The sequence below is a fragment of the Apium graveolens genome, chromosome 10 (genome assembly GCF_009905375.1).
Source record: "Apium graveolens cultivar Ventura chromosome 10, ASM990537v1, whole genome shotgun sequence".
NCBI classification, from domain to species: Eukaryota; Viridiplantae; Streptophyta; class Magnoliopsida; order Apiales; family Apiaceae; genus Apium; species Apium graveolens.
In genome coordinates, this window is record NC_133656.1 from 216,295,626 (window position 1) to 216,317,146 (window position 21,521).

Sequence of the window (21,521 nt, forward strand, 5' to 3'; positions counted from 1 at the left end):
CTTTCAAGAATTATGATCATTTCTTCATCTTCAATTTTCTTGGTTTTTTTATATTTTAAATCAGATTGAAGAGTCATGATCAACCTCATGTTCCCTCTCACACAGTTCTTGGGAACATTGAAGATTTTGTTTTTTTGGTCTGTGAGCAGATGTAGGACACCCCCTTGCTTGGATATAGATAGGCTTCAGGAAAAGCTGCTATATGTGTATTTTTAAGCTCATGAAGAAGCTGAGTGTCCTCTGTGATGACTACATAAACTTTGTCAATCACAACATCTATCTCAGATGCCCTTAGAGTTCTGAGATTTGAAAGAGAGACTTGAAGGCATCTATCCACACCACCATCATTGATGTTAATGACAATCCTCTTCTGTAGGTAGTTCTCAACATTCACAACAACTGCCCTGATAGAGTTGATAGTCTTGGCCAATACTCTTCTGTATATGATGAAATTATTTTGAAGAGACATTCTCAGGACTTCAAAAAGTTCACTAAATTCTTGATCTTGATTTGGTCCTTCTGCAGCCTTGACGAGTCTTTATTTTCCTACATCTTGAAATTGTTGAGTTTGTGAATAGCTTTGGCCAACCTGAATAGGCTCTTTAGACTTAGATTTAGCATCCATGGATCTAGCCTCAATCTCCCCCTTAGTCTTGGTGACAGGTATGAGTAGAGGAGTTGGTAATTCTGGCCTTATTTTTTTAGGTAGTGAGGGCAGCGGTATGTTGAGCTTCCCCATGATGGCTCCCAAAGCAACATAATTCTGCATTTGAAAATACTTGTGATAATCCACCAGGGTTTTGATATCTGTCTGTTGACTCTACACCAAGGATGTGAGAGCTTGTACTTGTGCACTTAGTGAGTCATTGGAAGATTTAAGAGAAGAGAGTTGGTGTTGCAGTTCTTGAACTTGTAGTGTGGATGAGGATTGAGATATGGAGGATGTAGAAACCCTAAAAGTGTCCTGCACAACCTTCTTAATTTTATCCATGAGCAAGGATGAAGGAGTGTATCTGCTAGAGTGCATTTGATCCAGCTTAGTCTTGTATCATTATAATGAGTGATATGATTTTGAACTTATTCATTCAGGGCCACAAATGAGGTCTTGAGATTCTTGACATGTGTTTCCATTCCACTGAGATCACACCTTGACATTTGCTCAGCAAAGTTTATGAATTAGTTTTTGATCTTAGTTTGGGAAAGGATGATTTGATTCATCTTTTCCCTCACCGTCTTCATTATTTTATCTTGATGTCCAGTCAATGTAATTTGAAGTGCTTTTCCAAAGTTGTGGAAAGCCTTGATTTATGCCTTATATACATCATTGATGGCATCATACACTTCTTGAGGATTTAGAGATCTAGCATTACTTCCTAGAATAGTGATATACTCATCCCTGAACTTAGCTAGCACAACATCTATTTCAATAGAAATTTTTTTATCTAGCCAAGCATTACAGTTTGCATCATGACCAACTTCATCAACAATTTTAGCTTGATTTTTTCCAACATCTATCTGGTAGGTGAGCATGATAGCTTGGTAGTCCTGATTTGACATGTTGGATGTGAGCAGTGTTAGGATGAAAACACGCGCTAAAATTACACGCAAGTATACGCATTCACAAGTAGTATAAGATATCAATCAAATTCAATCCCACAAGGACTGGTTTAGGTTAAGTTCAATTAATGCACTTATGCAATAATGGTATGGTTATCATTCAATGCTAAGAAAAATAATAAATTGGATTATTTATAACTAAGAGATTATACAAAATAACATTAACTAAAAGAATTGAGGTTGAATTACTTATATGAGACAAATATGAGATTCTAACTTCATTAAATACTTCATTCAAAGTTATTGTTCTTAACCTTAACATGCAATGGTGATGACAACTAATCAGATAACACGAAACTAGTAAACGCCAACTGTCGTTGTACGAATACCCTACTACCAGACATCCACAAAAGAGATAGAAGCTGAATATACACCAATTATGTTGAGACCCTATATGTCTATAGAATTTGACAACATAAAGGTTTAATGCACAATTTATCTATCGTGATTATATAGGGCAAGTAAGATAGTTAAAATTACCTATGAATCATACATAACAAATACATGAACCTATGCTAGCATGACAAGTTCTAAATCTCTATATTCACTGTCGCTTCAATAGAGATTAGCACGCTATCTTATATGTTCGTGACACACATAAGACGAATAAGCACAACCAATACTAGGATATCATACAATCACCACACACTTAGGTATCAAAACAATTAACTATAGAAATCCATAAGTAAATCCGTTAGAACCTCACGATAATGATTAGTTCATAACCGAACTCATCATCACTATGGGTTCCAATGAAAGCATGGTAAATTAAACGAGATAAACTAAGTCTGAAATAACTGAATTAAAATAAAGTACGTTAACAAGAGTATTAGGTTCAACAACAAAGAAAACGAGCATCCAAGATTACAACTTAAGCAAGGAATCACAAGTAAAATAAGTTCTTCTTCTCCTTCATTGAATTTGTGCTATTAGGTCTTCTTTCTGTCTTCTCCTTGCTATCTGTTATGAAAAATGTTTTATTTAGGAGTTATATAGGCTTCAGAATCGAGATGGACTTTAAACTCTCAAAATCAGATAAGAATTATGATTCTGGGAATTCGACCTAGCGCGACCGCCCCCAAATCCAGCGCGGCCATTCTAGGTATGGCGCGGCCGCTCCCAAGTGTCGTGCGGCCGCGTTGAGCTTCTCAAAAAACTGGTTTTTTTCTTATTTCTTGACTGTCAATGCTGGTTTCTTTCGCACAATCATCCGAGACTTCATCCTAACACTCTTCTAAGCATAAATTATGCAAGATTCACTCCTTCTTTTGAATATGCCCTGAAATGCAAAACACTACAAAAGTACATCAAAAACATAAATAACTTGAGTACAACACACCAATTAGAGCCTTTACGAAGCGTTCTAAGTGGATATAAATGCCACTTAACAAGCAGCTGTTGTGAGATTTGTGCAAGGCCTCCAATCTGGTCAATTACAAGATCTTCAATGGTTGTAGGTTGATTTTTAGTTTCTTGAAGCCACTGGGAGATGAGATTAGATGGTTGAGGTTGAGAAGTTGAGAGTTGGTGTGTAGGGTCAGAACCACCTGTGACACGAGTCACAGTTTGACTCACAGATTGCTATGTGTTTATGACAGTGTGTTGTCCTCCACTTGTAGTGGGAACCTCCAATTGAATTTGAGGGTATTTGAATGGGTTACTGTCATGTACACCAACCTCAAACCCATGTGCTTCTTGCAAAGCACTGTCACATGAATGTGATAAACTTGCCTCTCCCATAGTAGGGTCATTGGCAATTGTACTCCCAGCTTCAATTATTAGAGCAATTTCAGCTAGGGTTTTGAGGGGAGTTGTTCCTGTGACAGGAACCTCCAATTGAATTGGAGAGGATTTAGATAGCTCCCACTTAGGAGTACTACCCTCAAACCTTACAGTCTGTGAAGACTGATTTACACATGAAGGTGCATTTATGATTACCATGGAGTCTTTAGTAAAAACTGATGAATCCTCCATGTTTGTGATGGTGTCATCAAGGTCTACCCCAGCTAGTAGCCTCTCACCATCTAAATTTGGTGTATGGGTGGTGAACAAGGTTTCTTGAACCATGTCACTCGAGTGAGTTTGCACTTGAGGAATGGATTCAAGTGTAGTGTGTGAAGAAGAAATTTGAGAGATTAAGAGTTATTGTTCAGTAGTGAGTATTGGCAGCTCCCCCTGAATAGATGAGGGAGCTTCAATTGATGTGCTCTCATGATGTGTGCCATCCTTGTTTCATCTTTCATACACTTGAAATTTGTCAAGTGTAGGTGCAGAATCTTTACAAAGCGCATTTGGGAGAATGCTCTTTTCAATAGAGGCATCTTGTTGAGAGGATGCCCCTAGATTCTGTTCAAGTACCTTATTTACAACTACATCCTTTTGAGAGGATGCAACCTTATTTGGTTTTCTGACCAAGGGTGACTCAGTTGGTGTTTGTTCCTCACCACTTTCACTCAATATAGTATGTGTTATCTCATTTCTCTTCTTTTTACTCACTTCACCCATTTGATAGGATGAAGTGATTGGTTTCCTAGTTGCTATTGGTTTTGAAGAAGTAGGCTCAACATGGGAAGGTTCCTGTGGGTGAGCCTGTGTTTGTACTTCCATAGAATCAGGAACCATTGTTGTACTAGATTGAATTGCATTGGTCCTCATGTTAGGAATATGGCAAGGATATGTCTTAAATCTTTCAATCATGAAAGCTGTTAACTTAAGACCCACCTGTAGTACCTTATTCTTAGTAGTAAGTGATCCAAATAGGATTTTGGACACTTGCTTACAATTGCCTATTAATGACCTATGTAGAAGGGGAGTTTGAATACGATAATCACTAAATTAAAAATTCTTTCGATTCTTTAGCAGATAAAGTATTTAGTGCTCGGTTAGTGGTTCCGTGTTCTTGAGAGTAATAGTGTTTGGAACGATAAAAATAAGGAACACAAGATATTCGGGGAAATATATATTCGTATATAAATCCTCGAGGGTGTTGCTACACTCCGATAAATAAATTAACCGGCTACAATCTAAGAACAACAAAGTTCCTAGCTACTACACAGATTTACAAATCAAATCCTATACAATGATCTAGCTTTTGTTTGTACTAGGATTTAATTACTGGGTAACGATTATAATGCCCCTAAGAATATACAAGAATTGAATCGGGCATTATAACGTTATTTCGGTGAGAAGTTAAACGGATATACAAAAAGCTTGAGCTTCTCTGTAAATCAATGCTGCCATTTTCACTTCTCTTTTTGGGAGAGAAGATCAATCATAAAAAATGAATGACTCACTTTCTTCTGCTGCAAAGTGTAGACTTTATACATAATAAAATTGTGTGGCTGAGAATTGAGTGGCGACAACTTTTCAGTGGCGACATGAATACATGAGGAGTTTATTTTCCTTGGTTTTATTTTACTTCACTCCTCTGTGGCGACAAGATGTGTGTGGCGACAGGGGGGGGGAGTTTCTCTGTGGCGACAACATGTGCTAACTTAACCAAATCAAAAACTTAATCAACCTGTACATTTGATCACGTTTTTGTTTATTCTTTTATTTTGTTTTTCCTTTTCTTTTTTGTTTTCTTTTTCTTTTTCTTTTGTTTTTGTTTTCTTTTTTTTTCTTTTCAAGTTTAAATTATAACTAAATTAATATATAAAATAAACTAAAATATAACTTATATAAATAAAATAATTTAGATTTATAAAATAAACTTATTTAAAGTTTATAAGATAAATCATTTTAAGTTTATTAAATAAATTATATTAAAGTCCATTAAATAATTTATTTAATTTAACAATTAAACTTTGAGCTTCGCCAGTCCCCTGAGCTGTTTAGCTGTATACCCCGCGCACCTCTTCTCGTACTTTAATAGATAAACGTTCAATCCAAGTACGTTCCTCAACTTAACAATCCTTCTATAAATAATACCCAGATTCCTTTCACGATCTGTTGACACCTAGTGCAATTGGTCTGGTTCACAGACGACTAACCCCGATTCAGGTCTTCGTATTATAGCCTTGATTACATTGTTAAGCTTGCCTCAACTTTATTGCTTCAGACACTGAATGTCAATAAACAACTGTGCTTTCACTGGAATCCTTTCTGGTACTTTAGACAACGTCTTCATTAACCTCTGTCTATACCCTGTCTTCAATTCTTCAGATTCCTATACTTCGAACACTGTCTATCTTCAATTAATGCCAATACACTAAAATCTTCCGGTAGCACTTGTATACTGAATCTTTAACATTTCTGAAACCCTGAAAGTCTTTAAACCTTTGTTCTTTACTGAGGCATTATCAGATTAATAAACTTCTTTCAGTGACCTGTAAACATACTTCAGGCCTTCTTTTAATCTTATGATTCTTTGTATTTGCCTTGTCTTCATTCTTCCTGATTTCTTGTGTAAACGTAGTATTATTAACCTGTCATGTTCTAGTGTTGTTATCGTGTTGAGTTATCACGTAACTGTTCATACAGCTACGCAGTCTCACCAACAATCTCCCCCTATTTGATTGTTAAACCTAACAAACAAATTAAATAGAGAGAATAACTCAACTAACAACTAGAAAAAGTAAAGTACCAGGACTTGTAAATAATGCTACTAGTTTTCTAGATCAAATACTGCATTTCTAGAATTTCTTGAGTAACTGAAATGAAAGATGGTTGTTTCTCTAGCACTGAACTGATCTTCAAGTAGTTTCATCTTCATTTCCTTGGTTCTTCAAATCTCTGCCAGATAATACTTCTCGGTCTTGAAGTAATCATTAGCAGCTTCTTTTGTACAACCACATTTCCTGATGAGAAGTGCATATCTCTCTTGCTTCTCCCCCGATGAGAATCAACTGCTTAAAGGAGATCACCTTCGTCTACCACCTCTCCCGTACAATAGGATCCGCAGATAAGAACTAATGGTATTCCCCTTTTGGAAAACAGCTTTTCCCCTTATGAAGAATAGTGATGAACCAAACCACTTCTTCTGATTACTAGGAAATCACCTTGTGTTTACCACCTCTCCCGTAGAATAGGATCTGTAGTTACAAACAATAATGGTGTGGTGTAGTGTACATGTGATTTACCTTTTTCCTCCTCCCTGCTATTTCTCCCCCTTAGTTGAGGAATCCTCCAAACTATTATATAAGCTTTTATCTCCCCCTTAGAGAAGGAATGTATGCTATCGTCTGTAGGAGTTCTCATATTTCACTTGGTTGGAAAAGAAATAACAAGTCAGAGTCTGATCAACCATGTCCCTTTAAAAGCTGCAAGTGAGATCACAAATTGTTACCAATTGTTAGCTCCCAACTTGTTAGGTCCCGAAGTATTCTAATCCAATCTGTAAATGTTAGGTCCCTAAGAGTTAGGTTCCAATCATAAACAGATTTGAGACCTGAAGTAACAAGAACCATGTTTAGGGATAGGGAATGAGATATGGTGTTTCTCTTTGTTCCTCACTGTGAGTGTGTGATTCTATTTCGTGTACCTCACAAGTGTTTCACTCTTCTCTCCACTTGTGTTTACACTCATTCTCACAAGTGTATCACTCCTCTCATAGCTCCAAAATCCAGCTGTACCTGCAAGGAAAATCACCTTAGCCATCCTTAAGGAGGTCACATGTGGTGCAATGGGAGTTCACAAATCCCCATCCTTGTTAGACTCGTCAGATGAATCTGAGTCATAATCTACAAGTTGCTAGTTTCACTTATAGGGTTCCATATTTGAATTCTGGGAAGGTAAACAATGATCCAAATAATTTAGCATAAAGATCAAAGTTCCCTTCTAATGTCTGTGAAGACATTTCCTTGTGACTCGTCAGGTAATGCCTGAATCATTATCAACAAGTTGCCGATTTGCACCTATGTCAGATCCACTATCCGCAGATGCATCCAGATTTATTAGTCTTGGGGAGGTAGACACTGACCACTAACATATGGCTATTGGATCAGTATCCTCTCCTAACACCTGTAAAGGCAATTAGTCCATTAAAAAACCTTGAACAATCGAATCTGACCGTAAAATGGTCATAACTCTTGGTTCCATCAACTCATCCTTTGTGTGTGTAACCTTTCCTTGTGCATCAAGAATTGTTTATGTTTGAGGTGGTAACACTACATCGGATGCCTTGGACGACATGAGAATTTCAATAGACGCACCCTATTGAGAGGATGAATCTAATAACTGTTTTGTGCCTTTTCATCCATTACATCTTTTTGAGAAGATGTATGGGAGCTATCATTTGTCTCAGTTTTGATATATTTCAACTTTATAGGAGACATAGCTGTTGGGTTGACTTTAGAACCTTCCTTATGTGGTGCACTAAGGCACTTTCTCCCTCACGCTCATTCATACTTCATTTTAGTGGTAAGAGAGTGTTGGTTGGTTCTGTTTCTGTGTTTGTCTTTACAGTCTTGGATATAAGTTGTGGGTTTTTAACCTCATGACTATCAAATGAAAGAATGCCATTGGAGGCTGAACCTGCATCACAGAACATATGGAAATATAGAGATAAAATGCACTTAAGATCTATAATGAATGAAAATTATGCATTAAATCTTTGAGAGAAATGATGTACAATAGTGATTTTAAAAAGATTTTAATGAAATAAGAAATCACCAATGTAGAAAGAAGTTTGATTTTCTCCTAAAACTGTTCGAGTGCACAAGTCTGTTTTTATGCCTAAAAAGATAAATGATTTGATAAGACACAGACTGGTGACCTAGCAGTATTAAGAAGAGAAAGAAATATTTTATCTTCTAATATGAATGAGTTTTTGTAAAGGTATTGATCACTTAGGGTAAAGTCTAAGCAATTATCATTCATGTTAAAAGCTCCATAATCTATCTTTATAAGATTATAATCAACAAAATTGTTTATTGATAAATATCCTTAATAAGACTGACTATGCCGCTGATTTTAAATTATAATGAATCTTTCAGATATAGCAACTCATATGAATCCACTATAACTTAAAATCTCACAATTATCTGCAACAAAATATTAACTATATATTATTGCCTGATACTTGTCAAGTACTTTAGATACCAATAATTATGTTGCATCCTATTTTAAATATTAAAATAAGATATCAATGAATTAAATACAAATTATCTATCAAAAAGACATCAGCATTCAATTTCATATATCATACAATTGTTAACTCCTAACAGCTGTAATATCTCAAACAATATTAGTTCGATAAATAAAGCAACATTAACCAACATTGTCTTGTTTGCAATCTTATAAAAATGTTCTAAGTTCCATATACTTTGATCCATTGAATATTGCATCTATTATCAAAGTGTTTAGGAATTTGCAAATAAGTATAAAAATTATTCTAGGTAGACAACATAAGGTTACTTCTAAAAAAGCAAAATCCTCATTGACCATAGTTGTACTTCAAGAGATATTTTTACACTTTTTATATTAGTATAAGTGACTGAACTTAAGCATTGATTACTTATAGGAGTTCTAAGTAATCTCACAAATACTAATACTTCACAATTAGTTCATAGTTAAACTCTTAACTAAATATCATTAACTGATATAAGTCAAGAAATTACACACAACTAATCATGCTACAATCATATTCTGATTTCAGTGAATTTTTGAGATATAAGCATTGCTAAATTCACTAAAACCGAAATCTCATAATTAACTTAAGTTAGTTTGAATTATGGAGCAAATAAAATCATTGAATTGCTTCAATTTCCATAATACAAACTACCCAAAATAAATATTAAATAAATAAATACTAAATATCTATGAGTTAGATACTAGCACTTATATATTTTCATAATTCTCCTTGAATAATCACCAACAGGATATGTTAGATATATTTGATAATGTCATGTCTAATATGATTTATGTTTAGTTTTCAGATCTTACTTAAAAAGGACAAATCAGTACTTAACTGAAATCAGCACTTATACTGAAGTCAGAACTTAAGTCATCAGTACTTAAGGTTCATGAGATATTTATCAGAAGATAATATCAGGACTTAAAGGAAACGTTCAGATAAGGAAGGCGGCTGATTGAAAGGAAAAGAAGATCAAGACAAACGTAAGAAGAGATATGCATGAAGAAGGAATTCTACGAAGAATAGAATACTTGGAAGAAAAGATATCCGATTGATATATTTTAGGAAGCAGAATTATATTCCATATCAATTAGCGATTATCTTGTAACTGTGTAATATATAAACACAGACATAGGGTTTACACTATAAGTGTTATCATTATCGAGAAGATTATTCATTGTAACCCTAGCAGCTCTCGTGATATTTGTTCATCACTGAGAGATGACAGTTCCGTACTGTAACAGAGTTTATTGTTTTGGATAAAGTTTGTTTTCAGTTACTTGAGTTATTAGAGTTCGATTTGATTGTGCTATATACTGTATTCACCCCCTCTACAGTGTGTGTGACCTAACAAGTGGTATCAGAGCCTATCTGTTAGCACACAAACAATTTAAGATCCAAAAATAATCATGTCTGAAGTAGAAACTCCAACTAAGCCCACCAAAACTGAAGAACCTCCAAAGACACAAATCCATAGCCGATATGAGGCTAGTAGAGTTCCCATATTGAGACCATCTGAATACCCCATATGGAAGGTGAGGATGACTATGTTTCTGGAAGCTACAAATCCAGAATATCTTGATAGAATCAAGGAAGGGCCTCACAAACCAACCAAGCTCGTAGTTGCAGTTGCAGGAGAAGCAGCAAAGTCAGTACCAAAGAAGAAGAGTGACTACACTGCTGAAGATATCGCATCAATTACTAAGGATGCTAAGGTACGGCACTTACTGCATAGTGCCATTGATAATGTAATGTCAAACAGGGTAATAAACTGCAAGACTGCAAAGGAGATATGGGATGCCTTGGAAACAAGATGTCAGGGAACTGATACGATTAAGAAGAATAGGAAGACAATACTCACTCAAGAGTATGAACACTTTGACTCAAAGGCTAATGAGTCATTGACTGATTTATATGATAGATTTGTCAAACTCTTGAATGATTTGTCACTGGTTGATAAGGAGTATGATCTTGAAGATTCAAACCTTAAATTCCTGTTGGCTCTTCCTGAAAGCTGGGATTTGAAGGCAACAACAATAAAAAACAACTATAATCTTGATGAAACGACTCTTGATGAAATTTATGGGATGCTCAAGACTCATGAACTTGAGATGGAACAAAGAAGCAAGAGGAAAGGAGGAAAGTCAAGGACAGTTGCTCTTAAGGCTGAAGAAGAATCCCCCAAGGCAGCTACCTCAAGGAAAGGCAAGGGTAAAGCTCTCTTCACAAAGTATGATACTGAGTCATCAAGTTCTGATAGTGATGATGACTCAGAATCTGAAAGCTTGCCTGAGACAGATGCTGATGAAGAGATGATGAAGCTGTGTGCCCTTATGGTGAAAGAAATCACAAATATTGCATACACGAAGTTCAGGAAGGGAAAGAAGTTTTCCAGAAAAGGTGCAAGTTCTGGTAAGAAGAATTTCAGAAAATCTGAGGGCAAAGGAGGAAAGTCTGACAGAGGAGATTATACAAATGTCAAATGCTACAACTGTGGTGAGAAAGGCCACATATCTCCAGATTACAAGAAAGTGAAAAGTGACAAAGGCAAGGCTCTTGTCACAAAGAACAAAAGCTGGACAGACACCTCAGATTCTGAAAGTGAGGAGAATTATGCCTTGATGGCAAATGCTGATATGGCAAGTGCTGAAAGCAGTTCTGAAGTTGCTGAGTTAAAGGTACCTCAAACTACTTATGCCTTTCATACTGATGATATTAATGAGTTGAGAAGATATCTTAAAACCATGTTCATTAGCTTAAAATGAATGTTGAGAAGAGATCAAACTTTAACATGTGAAAGATTAACTTCTGAAAATCTTTCTTGCAAAAAGAGGAATGATTATTTAGAAAAAGAGTTAGTCATGTTCCATCAAACTCAGAAAGATAGAGATGATGCTTTCTATGTTAGGGATGAAGTGCTTAAAATGAATGAATCTCTAAAAGCTGAGTTAGAAAAGGAAATAGAGATTATCAGGACTTGGACTAACTCTGGCTGAAAAACTCAGAATTTGTTAAGTAGTGAAAACTGGAAAGAGGGCTTAGGTTATGGAGATGATAAGAATGATAAAGGAACTGTAGAAATTAAGCCTATAGTTGTTAATCAAAAATCTAAGTTTAAGCCTGTTAAGTTTGTAGCTGTAAAGTCTGATAATGAGAAATCAGAAGTTAAAAAGGAACTAACTTCTAACAAACTAAAACAGGAAAAGACAACTGAAGTAAATGTAGGCTTAATGACAAAGAAGCAGCTTAAGCATAAGCTGAAAGATGTTAAGAATGCAAACAAGGTAAAAACACCTAGGAAAAATAGGAATGGAAAGGAAGGTGTGAATAAAAGCAATGATTATAAGCCTGTTCCTGATGCTCCTAGAAAAACGTGTCATAACTGTGGAAGTTCTAACCATCTGGCTTCTTTTTGCAGGAAGAATAAGAATATAAACTCCTTACCTTCAAAGTCAGGAGTTAAGAGTCAGTCTGTTAGATATAAGCCACAAAATCCTTGTTTTCATTGTGGTAGTTTATGGCATTCCATTTACACTTGTAAGGAATATCATAGTCTGTACTATGATTATTATCAAATAAAACCTTCTTTAAAGAAAGTTAGCATTGTTCCTTCTAGTGTAAGTTCTGATTCAAAGTCTGATAGTGTAAATTCTGATAAGAAAAATGTTAACATAAACTCTGATGCTAAATCCACTACAAATGTTAACAAACTTAATAAGGCCAAAGGATCCAAGCAAGTTTGGGTCCTTAAAACTAATCATTAGTGGACTTTGTGATTGCAGGGCAACAGGAAAAACATCATAGTTCTGGACAGTGGATGTTCAGGACATATGACTGGAAATAAAGCCCTACTATCAGTCTTTGTGGAGAAGGCTGGCCCAAGTGTTTCTTATGGAGATGGCAACATTGGAAAAACATTGGGATATGGAAATATCAATCTTGAGAATGTCATCATTAAAGAAGTAGCTCTGGTCTCAGGACTTAAACACAATCTGCTGAGTGTTAGTCAAATCTGTGACAGAGGTTATCATGTGGATTTCTTTGAAGAACACTGTGAAGTTATTAGTAAATCTACAAGCAAAGCTGTTCTGAAAGGATACAAGCATGGTAACATCTATGAAGCTAAGCTTTCAACAAGTGCTGATGGTTCTGCAATCTGTCTGATGAGTAGAGCATCAATTGAAGAAAGCTGGAATTGGCACAAGAAACTCTCTCATTTAAATTTCAACAATATAAATGAACTAGTGAAGAAAGATCTTGTGAGAGGACTGCCAAAGTCAGTATTTGCTCCTGATGGCCTTTGTGATTCTTGTCAGAAGGCTAAACAAAGGAAATCCTCATTCAAGAGCAAGATTGAATCATCAATTCTTGAGCCTTATCACCTACTACATGTTGATCTATTTGGTCCAGTAAATGTCATATCTATTGCAAAGAAGAAATATGCTATGGTCATAATGAATGAGTTCACCAGATACACATGGGTGTATTTCTTGCACACAAAAAGTGAAACTGCATCTCTCTTGATTGATCATGTCAAGCAACTGGATAAATTGGTCAAAGATTCGGTGAAGATAATAAGAAGTGATAATGGTACCGAGTTCAAGAATTTGATAATGGAAGAGTTCTGCAAAGACCATGGAATCAAGCAGGAATTCTCTGCTCCTGGAACTCCACAGCAAAATGGAGTTGTTGAAAGAAAGAATAGAACTCTCATTGAAGCTGCACGTACAATGCTTGATGAAGCAAAGCTTCCAACCTATTTCTGGGCTGAAGCTGTGCAGACTGCTTATTTTACTCAGAATGCAACACTCATTAACAAGCAAGGAAAGACACCATATGAGATGGTTAAGAAAAAGAAGCCAAATCTGAAGTATTTTTATGTATTTGGATGCAAATGTTTTGTTCTTAAGACTCACCCTGAACAGCTATCCAAATTTGATCTAAAAGCTGATGAAGGAATCTTTGTTGGATATCCACTTTCCACAAAAGCCTTCAGAGTCTATAACTTGAGAACAAGAGTGGTCATGGAATCTATCAATGTCTCTTTTGATGATAAGAAGATTACTGTACTTGAAGATTTCAATGATCATGATCAGCTGAGATTTGAAAATAAAGACTTAAATTCTGATGCTGAAAATCCTGACAGTCTAAATCCTGATACTGCAAACTCTGATGGATTAAACTCTGATGTTATTGAAACTGTGGTGACTACGCCAAAGGAAGATGCACCTATGCAGGGGGAGCATACTCAAGATACAACCACATCTCAAGAAGCATCAGAACATACATCTGGCTCTTCAAGTTCTGATTTGTCAAATTCTGATAAGCCAAGTTCTGATAATTCTAAAAACTTAAATTCTGAAGAATCCAACTCAGAGAGCATAGTTTCAGGGGGAGCATCAGAAAATGTTGATGAAGATAGCATGGATCGTGGGGGAGCATCCAGTTGTAGAGAAAACCTTCCATCTGCAAGGAAGTGGACTAAATCACATACACCTGACTTAATAATTGGAAATCCTGATGCAGGTGTCAGAACTAGAATAGCTACTTCAGTTGAATGTCTTTACAATTCTTTACTTTCTCAGACTGAACCAAAGAAAGTAGAAGAAGCTCTTCAAGATGCTGATTGGGTGCAAGCAATGCAGGAAAAGTTAAATGAATTTGAAAGAAACAAAGTTTGGACCCTAGTGCCAAGACCAAAGAACAGATCTGTTGTTGGTACAAAGTGGGTATTCAGAAACAAAACTGATAGTGATGGCATAATTACAAGGAATTAGGCAAGGTTGGTTGCAAAAGGATATTCTCAATAGGAGGGAATTGATTATGATGAAACATTTGCACCAGTTGTTAGATTGGAAGCCATAAGGATATTTTTGGCTTATGCTGTTCACAAAAAGTTTACTGTCTTTCAAATGGATGTGAAAAGTGCTTTTCTCAATGGAGAATTGGAGGAGGAAGTATATGTTGAACAACCTCCAGCCTTTGTAGATCCCAAATATCCTAATCATGTCTACAGGCTTGATAAATCACTTTATGGCATTAAGCAAGCTCCAAGAGCATGGTATGAGACTTTAGCTCAGTTTCTTCTGGAAAGTGGATTTAACAGAGGAACTATAGACAAAACACTGTTCTACCTCAACCATGGAAAGGACTTACTTCTGGTTCAGATATATGTTGATGATATCATCTTTGGTTCTACAAATGACAGACTTTGCAAGAAGTTTGCCAAACTGATGCAGTCAAGATATCAAATGAGTATGATGGGGGAACTTAGCTATTTTCTGGGCCTTCAAGTCAAGCAGAATGAAGAAGACACTTTTATTTGTCAAACCAAGTACACCAGAAATTTGCTGAAGAAATTTGGAATGCAAGATTGTTCAAGTGCATCCACTCCCATGGCCACTGCAACAAAACTGGATAAGGATACTGGTAAATCAGTAGATATTACTAATTACAGAGGTATGATTGGCTCTCTACTCTATCTAACTGATAGTAGACCTGATATCATGTATGTTGTCTGTCTTTGTGCAAGATTTCAAGCAGATCCAAAAGAACCTCACTTAATAGCTGTGAAAAGAATTTTCAAGTATCTTAAGAGAACAGCTGATCTGGGATTGTGGTATCCCAGAGAATCAGATTTTAAACTAATAGGTTACTCAGATGCAGATTTTGCAGGTTGCAAAATTGACAGGAAAAGCACAAGTGGAAGCTGCCAATTTCTTAGAGGCAGATTGGTTTCTTGGTTTAGCAAGAAACAAAAGTCAATTTCCACATCAACTGCAGAAGCAGAGTACATTGCTGCAGGAAGCTGTTGTGCACATATTCTTTGGATGAAGAATCAGTTACTGGATTATGGGTTAACATATTTTAAAATCCCTATTTACTTTGATAATCAAAGTGCGATTGCTATGACAGGTAATCCAGTTCAACACTCAATGACAAAGCATATCAGCATTAGGTACCACTTCATAAGGGAACATATGGATGAAGGTACAATGGAATTGCACTTTATTCCAACAGATCAACAACTAGCAGATATCTTCACAAAACCACTGTGTGAAGCTACTTTTACAAGATTGGTAAATGAACTTGGAATAGTTTCAGGTTCTTTCTCTAAATCTGCTTAGCTTTTGTTCTGATGCATCAGACTTTATGATCAGTATTTATAGAAATTACTCTCTTTGTGTATTCTGTGCTTAATTAAAAATTGTTTAAGTACTGATTGTTGTTTGATGTGAATTTCTAAACTCTGATAGTGAACTGACTGTTTCTGTGACTATTCAATCCTATGAGGATAACTGTGCTAGATGCTGACCTAGTAGTCTTTAACATACTAGATATCCCATGTTAGAAGTAATTATTTATATGGAAATCTATTGACACAAGCAAATTCTGATATTGAGCTTAGTTAAGTTTACTTTGTCTATCTTATTACTAAGTCAAAAACTAAAATAATGCTTCTCATCTGTTAAGTTCTGATGTTAGTAAATCTGTTGAATGTACTAAGTGCTGATAAACCTCACTCATCAAAAGAAAAAGTAAAAGAAAAGGGAATAAAAATCAGGTACTCCTTTGAGATCTAGAGTAAAAATGTGAAAGGGACGATCCAAGTGCATTGCTGGTATTAAGTAATATGCATCAGAAAAGCAAATAATTATTTTTCTTGGTGACTTTTCACACTCTATGATTACTGGAGAAATACTCTGATAATAGCATAAATTCTGATAAGCAGGCGTGACTCAATTACACTGAGAAGCCACTGTAAAATGGAATTTCAAAAGATGCATAAAATAAGCACAAAACAGTTGAGGTGGACTCGTGCATGAACTCATTCAAAAGTAAACTTCAGAATAATGACAGATTTTTAGTAAAGTTTTTAGTTATGCCTTATTTCTAAGATGTACTGAAGTGAATCAGACTTTACTCTTTGTCTGATATTTTGCTTAATGCACACACTTACACTCCATATGAATGATGAAAATTACTGTGGCGTTCAATGTTGTTTTAGATGAACAGTTTATGTGTCAGATTGCATAAATTCTGAGGACAAGTTCTGATGGAAGTTCTGATAAATAAGTTCTGAAGAACCGGAATCAGAATTTATGTGAAGAATCACAGAGATAGGCATTCATTTTTTGAGTTAAGAAATCATGTTCTGATGACTGTTAAGTTCTGATATAAGTCTAAGTGCTGATATTAAATTCTGATCCTCTATTTGACTTATTTGTGGTTGAAATCTGAAACAGTCTTATTTTAAATCAGAATATGTACGGGTGAGATATTGACGGTCAATACAATTAGGGTTAGTGGAACACGTACATGCACAGTAATATTTACTTGTTTCTTGTGCGCATTAAACCATGTTTTACACTTCCAATGACTGTTTTTCTTCTTCCCAGTCTAGGGAGACGAGGTAGAATTATTTCTACCTGTCAGCATTAAATTTCCTTGCGTCTCCTGGCATTCTATTGCCTATATAAACCAACACCTCAAATCAGCCTACACATCATTTGTTTTCTCACATACTCACTCTCTTTTCCTTCATACCAACACAATCATGGTCAACTACAATATGTTTTTAAACTATGAGACCTTCAACATGGAGTTGAGCTGTGAGGACTGGCAGCAGGAATGGCGTGTAACTGTCATTCCTGATGAGATTTGGGACTCGGTTCCCCAGGAGGTTCTCACACACCTCCTGTTCTTTTACATGGACTACCATCACCATCTGGAGCGATTGGAAGAAGAAAGGCTGGAAGCTCTCCGCCAACAAGAGCGAATCATTCGACTCGCTATTCTTTTTGTAGAGAGTCGGAAGAAGAAATAATTTGTTTTCTTCTTCCTGCTTTTCTTCATTGTCAACTTTGTCCGGCTTCTTAGCCAAGGACAAAAACTGTTGATGTTGGAGTTTGTAGCTTAGGACAGTCTTGTAATGTTCTGATGTAAATTTTAATTTCATGAATGTATTCTCTTAATATATTAATGGAATTTTATATTTTTGCAAGATTTATCTCTGAGATGTTTTAAATTCTGCTGCATTTTTATCCTGATATATCCATATTTTGATGACCATTTTAATTACTGATATAAATTAAGTTCTGATTTTAAAATATCAGTACTTATTTACTTGAAATTTTTTTTGGTCATTCTCACACTTGAATGTTTTTCCAGAATATTGGTTTTGCAGTGAAAATGATTAAATAAGTGGGAACAGTTTAAATTTTGAATTAAAACTGACTTACCTCAATTAATGGGATTACTTGGTAAGTGGAACGGTTTTTCCTTGAAAAACTGCATGTGATAAGTAATGATTACTGTTTTCCCGTGCCCATTAACTATTCATTATTGCTGCATGTTTGACAGGTGTCCAACGGTTATTTTTTTTAACCATGTATAAGTAAGAGAGAGAGAAGATTATACAATCTTTTATTTACTTTTACACTTTATCTCTCTTTCTTTACTTTTCCTCTCTCTCATCTCCTGACGCTGTTTTTCATACAGACATTTTGTCAAACACCTTACAGGCAAACTTATTTCGCAATTTTTCTCATGGCACCTAAGGATTTGATCATAGATGGAGCCAAGTTCGTTCCCAACAACTATGATGCAATCCTAAATAATGATGAAGCTCCATATGAGTTGCACTTTGTGCAAGATCTTCTGGCATACAGTGAAATTGGATATGCATTGACCCAGCCTCAAGTCATTTCCAGCCAACAAGTTCTGACGTTTTGGCGGACTGGGAATTTTGATAATGGTGGTGCTACTGGTACTCCCAGCATTGTTTTTGAAGTCAATGATGTTGAACATGTGGTAACTCCTGGAACAGTTCGTAAAGCTCTACATTTACCAGAAGGCTGCATTTTCTCAACACCGGAGGAACCAGTTCTACAGCAGCTCATGGCCAATTTGGGGTATGAGAAGAGTTTGGCTAAGCTTGGACAGTTGAAATGAGCACATATCAGAAAGGAATTGAGCTTTTTCTTCAACTACATCACTAAAGCCTTCGGGAATAAGTGTCCCAACTTTGATGCCATTCCAATAATGAGTCAGCACATCGGGTATGCTATTATTAACCAAACTCATTTTGATTTTGCAAGTGTTGTGCTAGGTTTTATAGGGGATAGGATGATAGAGGATAGGAATGTTGTCTACTTTGCTAGATTCTGTCAGCTTATATATAATTTCTGTTGTGCTGATGAACCCCAACCTACCACTGACTTATTTTCACCCTTTAAACTTGCAAAACGGGCTTTTAATGACTTGGTAAATGCTGATCTTAAGAAAACGGTGGTTAGACCTTTATAGATTCCTCAGTCTGTAAAACAGATCCTGGTAAATGCTGATCCTCAAACCTATAGATCTGTTTATCCTGATGTACAACCTACCACCACATCTCAAATACCAAAACAACCATCAGAACATACCACTCATACATCTATACCTCAATCCTCTATCAGAACACATCTCAAACCTTCACAGATAGCTCAACCTTCATCATCAGCACATCTGTGAAGCCTTCATCTTCCAAGCCCAAGAGGACAAAGACTGTCCCTCAGACACTACAAAAGAGAAGGAGGATTGTTCTGAAAGATGAGTTTGATAGTGAGGGACAGGTTTCTGCATCAGAACCTGTTGTTAAAGAAGCTGAGAAGGTCCCTTCTCAGAAGGATTCTGGAATTGGGGGATCTAAGCTTCTCAAAAGGCTTAGAAGAATGACTTATGCTGAACCTCCCAAGGAATCCCCACCTTCAAAGAGATACAAGAAACAGAGAGCTAAAAGGCCAGCTTCAGATAATGAGGAAGCAGCAGTTAAGGAAGGAGATGAGGAATCTATGATCTCAAAAGAACCAGAATTTGCTACAGCTACTGCATCTCCCTCTCCATTGTCCCCAACTCAGGAAGCTGCTACAGACAAGGCAAACACACCATTTGTGTCTCATGTACATGAAACTGTATCTCCTGTAGACCCAGGCACACATGCTGAAATTAATATTCACAATCTGGTTGTGCTTGAGGTTCTCTACTTAGAAGCTCCAACAACAATTAATCCATCAATAACACCTTTTACTGATGCTACTCAAACTCCAGAATTGTCTACAACACCTTCTCTGCATCTAGATGTTGATGATCAGAATATAGGTGAGCATCAGGATATGGCTGTTGATCAGAACTTGGAAACAGATCAGCACTTAGAGGATGATGCTGAAGCCTCAATTGCTTCTCATACTGTTGTTTTATCAGAAGATGTCAATTCTGTCAGTTCTGATGCTTCAAATGCTGACACTACTGGTGATGCTGCTATAAATGAAGCTGCTACTGCAGCTGGTCCATCAGGACATGCACCTCAACAAACTATTCACAAAAGTGAACTAGTCAAGAAGTTTGTTCGAGGAGAAGCACCAGTACCTTAGAGTGGAAAACCTAGAGGACAGGAGTGGACTAAGGAATGGAACTCAGTTACCTTTGTTCCATCTAAAAAGATTCTTGCTGAGCACTTGGCAAAAGCTGATGAAATGTTAATTAATGATGATTTCAAGACACAGCTTCGAGTCACTGCATTGAGTACTAGACATCTTCAAGGTCTCCATTCAACAACTCATGCAGAGTTACATAAAATTCAGGAAGAATTGCTCAAGCAAGAAATGACTCAGAAAATTGATAAGAAAAAATTCTTCCAACCTACCTTTGACAGAGTTTCTTACATTGAGAAGACCCAAGAGAAGCAACAGTCTCAGATTGATGATATTTTGAAAAATCAAGCTTCTCAGCAATCTCAACTCGATGAAATCCAAGCCTCAGTGGAATTGCTTGTCTCTCTTCTCTTACCTGCTGATGCCAAAAAGGGGAGAAAATAATTAAGTCCAAATGCAAAACTGTTAAGACACTGAAGGGGAAGGATGATGAAAAAGATGACCAGGGAAACTATGGAATGGGTGGAGGTCATGGTCAAGGTAGAAGTTTCTCATCAAGAAGAGCTGAAATTACAAGTCACAGGACAAGTTCTGATGCTAGAAATAGAATTACTTCTGCTATTGGTAAAAGGATAAGTTCTGATGAACTTTTGGATCTTGATGAAGAAATATCAAGACAGCTATTTCTGAAAGAAAATCCAGGAATGGACTTTGAGAGTCTGATGGAAGAAGAAGCTAGACTTAAGTCAGAAAAAGTCAAATCTAAATCTGAAGCTTCTGTTGGTAAAAAGAAACTTCCAAAGGCCAAAGGCCAAAGGCATTGTGATAAAAGAAAGAACAAATCCTGAAGCAACCAAGGCTAAATCACAATTGCAGATAGATCCAAGGTCCAAAGGCAAAGAGAAAGTTGGTGAACCTATCAAGGTTTATGTGCCTCATGTGGATGAAGAAATTACTGTTGAAGATGCTGATCTTGCTCTGACTTCAAGAAAAATTTCTAAGACAACCTCTGACATGGCTCAAGTTGTTCAGAGTCAAGATATAGTTAGTTCTGATATCTCAAAGAAGTAAGTAACCTCTGACATAGCTCAAGTTAACTTGATATCGGAAGATAAATCAAAGGAAACCTCTGACATTGCTCATGTTAAACCTTCAAAGTTACTCCTACCAGGATTCACCAAAGCCAAACAGACTAAACCTTTAAAGACTGCTGTAAGTGGTTTTGAAGCAAGAGTGGTTACTGGAAAGGAAGCAAGAGATAAATATGGATTGGGTAGTGCTGATGAAAGAAGAATACAGAACACAACCAATGATCCAACTTCCTTAAGTGAACCAGGTATTGGAGCAACTCCTGAAAGATTGAATCAACTAGAATCTGTACAGATGGTTTACCATACCTACTTGAAAGAACACAT